Here is a 3,842-nt window from a genome sequence, read left to right as displayed (position 1 = left end):
GGCTTTGTCAAAAAATCTAGGACTTTCATTTTAATAGATACTCTTTAATTTCTCTCCAGGTGGCTGGATCATCACATAAGAACCACCATTTCCCACTATTTTTGCCATCATTTATCTTAAGAAACTTTTATCTTAAAGGTGAAAATTATATTTTATTTGCATTTCTCCAATCAATAGTGAGATTAAACTGTTTTTATATTTTTATTTCTATAAACTACTTCTTTAAAATCTTGTCTCATTTTCCTATTGGAATGCTTGTCTTTTTATTATTGATTTATTGGTATTCCTTTCATTTTTTGCATATTCTTCCTTTATCTGTTATATTCACTGCAACTATTTTCTGAGTAATTCTTTTAACTTTTGTGTTTGTTTTTTCTGGCTGCCCCATACCTCTGTTTTCCGCTAGTCAAGTTCGTGTATTCCTTGAGACTGGTGTCTCTTTTAAAGGTGCGAGCTTTCCAGGGCGCCGGGGTGGCTCAGTCAGTTAAGCGTCGGACTTCAGCTCGGCTCATGATCTCAAGATTTGTGAGTTTGAGCCCTGTGTGAGGCTCTGTGCTGACAGCGTAAGAGCCTGGAGACTGCCTCAAATTCTGTGTCTCCCTCTCTCTCGGTCCCTCCCCAGCTCACACCCTGTCTCTCTCTCTCTCTCAAAAATAAATGAATGTTAAAAAACTTAATAAAAAGAATCCCCCTCCCCCCTATAAAGGTGTTAGCTTTCCTTCAATGTTTGAGGATTTGTGATTGTAAGCAATTCTCCACGTATGGGCTGGTGCTGCCTGTGTTGCCTGTTTACTAGCCTGCATAGGAGAGGGTAAGAGGTAGGGGAGAGAGGCATTGCACCCTGCTTGCATCCTGCTGTACTTATACCTGAGTGCACTTAAGGTGTTGGCTAGGAAGGAGCCAATTGCTGTGAGTTGTGTTCCCTTGCTAGTTAGACCTGGGCAGAAGAGCTCCTCCTACTTGCTGCGGGTGTGAGCTGCCCAAGGGCAGAGTCTGCTTCTCTGTCCCAGCACACATGGTCATTGCTCATCCGTAAGCGTGGATAGCCCTGTTGTTTGCTGCTGATCCAAGTGGATCAGTCCAAGTGGGAGGTTTGGGAGGAAGAAGGGAAGATGGAAGGAGGAAGGAGGAAGGATTCTATACACTTGGTGGCTCCTACAGTCCAAGCTTAGAGAAGAATCCAGTTAGTGATTACAGGACCCTCCTTTTTTCCCCTCCTAATAGGCTATGCCCTGTTTTTGCTTTGCCTTTTGTAGGTGCCCATTTCTGTGTGCATTTCGGTTGTGGTTTTCTCTTTCAATCCAATCTTATCCATATTCCATGTTTTAGTGACTTTTTTTCCTGATTTCTGGTCCACTGACAATACATCTTATTCTTAATAAAATTTTTTTTTAAATATTTAATTTTGAGAGAGAAAGAGCATTAGTGAGAGAGGGGCAAAGATGGAGGGGACAGAGGATCAGAAGCTGGCTCTGTGCGGACAGCAGCAAGCCTAATGTAGGGCTCCAACTCCTAAACCATGAGATTATAACCTGAACCAAAGTCTGAGCTTGATTGACTGAGCCACCAGGGTGCCCCACATCTTATTTTTCAGAGTGGACTATCCTTTCTTTTATTTTTTAATTTTGTTAATGTTTATTTATTTTTGAGAGAGAGAGAGAAATTGGGAGGGAGACAGAGCACGAGCAGGGGAGGGGCAATGAGAGAGGGACACACAGAATCTGACAGCTTAGAGCCTGATGTGAGGCTCAAACACATAAGTGTCCAAGTTGGACACTTAACTGATTGAGCCACCCAGGCGTCCCAAGAGTGGGTTATGCTATCTAAGAATTTGGAGTGAAAGCAGAAGTTGCTATGTGAGGGGTACCTGGGTGGCTCAGTTGGTTAAGCGTCTGACTTTGGCTTAGGTCATGATCTCACAGTTCGTGGGTTTGAGCTCCATATTGGGATCTGTGCTGACAGCTCAGAGCCTGGAGCCTGCTTCAGATTCTGTCTCCCTCTCTCTCTGCCCCTCTGCCACTCACACTTTGTCTCTCTTGCTTTCAAAAATAAACATTAAAAAAAATTAAAGAAAAAAGAAGTTGCCATGTGAAATCTGTCAGCCATCTTGAATTAGAAGATCAAATTTATCCTACCTGATTTATATTGCTCTATTCAGTCAGATACTTCTGAAATATTAAGTGCTTCTCTTGAACAAGAGAACAAAGGAAGATTGGATGGTTTGTCTCATCAGTGTAAATATTATCATCTATTCATAGTTGTGCTAGACTATTTACATAAGCTAAACAGGGTAGATAGAAGGAAGGAACCCAGACAGTGTAAAAAAAAATCTATCCTCAGATTTGTTTCTGATAGTACTGTCTACTGGCATTTCCCCAAAGACCCTATCCTGACTTATGAGCTGCATGTGTCCACCGTTTTTGAATATTATTTACATATTCATATCCTAGTCAGTTTTCAAGTTGCAACACATCTACAGCCCTTACTAATAAGTCCCCTGGGAACAAAACTGTCCTCCAACAAACCTGGCCCAAATGAGATGGAAACAAACAGATCATAAATCTCACAGAGCAGCCTTGGCTTGTGGCATGTGGCTTGGGGCAATATTTTTGTAAGTTGCTCATGCCCATGACAAATATGTGCCCTTGCAACTTCTCCTTGACTGGTCTTTGCCTCCAGTGAGCAGGGAAAATCCTGCCCATGGACAGTGGTCTGTGGCAAACAGCCCTTATATCTCCTTTTCGTCTTGTTCCCTTTTGGGAGCCTGGGACAAGAGAAAAAAGGACCAATTCTCAGTGAGTTTTGGTCAATGTGCTATTTGATCCTGGGGTAACGTGTGGTTTTGCCCCTCCCAACTGATACACACAGTACCTTGGGAAAATTCAGTTCCATGTGACAGATGGGCCACCACAGTGGAGAGTAGGACTGGAATCTACGTTTATGTTAACAGAGAAGATAGGTGACTGCAAGATAGTTTCCATACTCTATCAGGAAATTTTCTCCTGTGAATGTTTGTATAGGTTTTCTTATACAATAAGAAAGAGAAAGTAAACAAGGCTAAATTTTCTTCAGGACTGTATCTTGAGAAATATTTGAATAAGATGGAGCAGAGAATAAAACTTGATTTTACTTAACATAGTCAGAAGAGGTTCACTGGCCTTGTTCTCAGATCACCAATTTGAGGAAATTGACTATATCCTGAGAGACCCCATTTATCAGGCTCTCAATGACTCAGAGAATTTTATATCCTTGGGGAAATGACAAGACACGAACACACTAACCTTGAAACTACAGGGGAAAGATGTCAAGAGGACCTCTAATTTATTAAAGGAAGTAAAGAAATTCAGATTCAAATTGGACATATTTTCCCTTATCAAATTGCCCTGAATTCAGAGGGAATACAGATTTGTGGAAATTGTAGATATTTGATGGAAATGAATTCATGGTATTCAAAGAAAGTCTCAGATTTTTAAAATGCATATGAATCATTATTTATGTTTCTGTAGCTGCTCTTGGAATGGAAACTTCAAGATACTCAAAACTGCTGAACATTAGCTCCCAGTAGTCTAACTGTTTGGGTTAAAAGTATCCACTGGGAAGAAGTCATAATCCTGAAGTTCTGGAGACAGGGATATACATACTAGACTAACCTACAAATATATTCCAAAGGCTTGATAACAACGTAGGCTGTTGATACCATTTCCAGAATTAACAGGGACGAAATTGAACGCAGACTAGTAACAGGCCTTTAAATGGTTTATGGAAACAAAATTTATTAAAATATGTTTTGATTTGCTTTGGTATTAGAGCTAAAAAGAAGTCCATATTTCTGGCTACCAAAT

This window comes from Suricata suricatta, chromosome 4, assembly GCF_006229205.1.
Source record: "Suricata suricatta isolate VVHF042 chromosome 4, meerkat_22Aug2017_6uvM2_HiC, whole genome shotgun sequence".
Taxonomy (NCBI): domain Eukaryota; kingdom Metazoa; phylum Chordata; class Mammalia; order Carnivora; family Herpestidae; genus Suricata; species Suricata suricatta.
Note: the sequence above shows the minus strand (reverse complement) of the source record.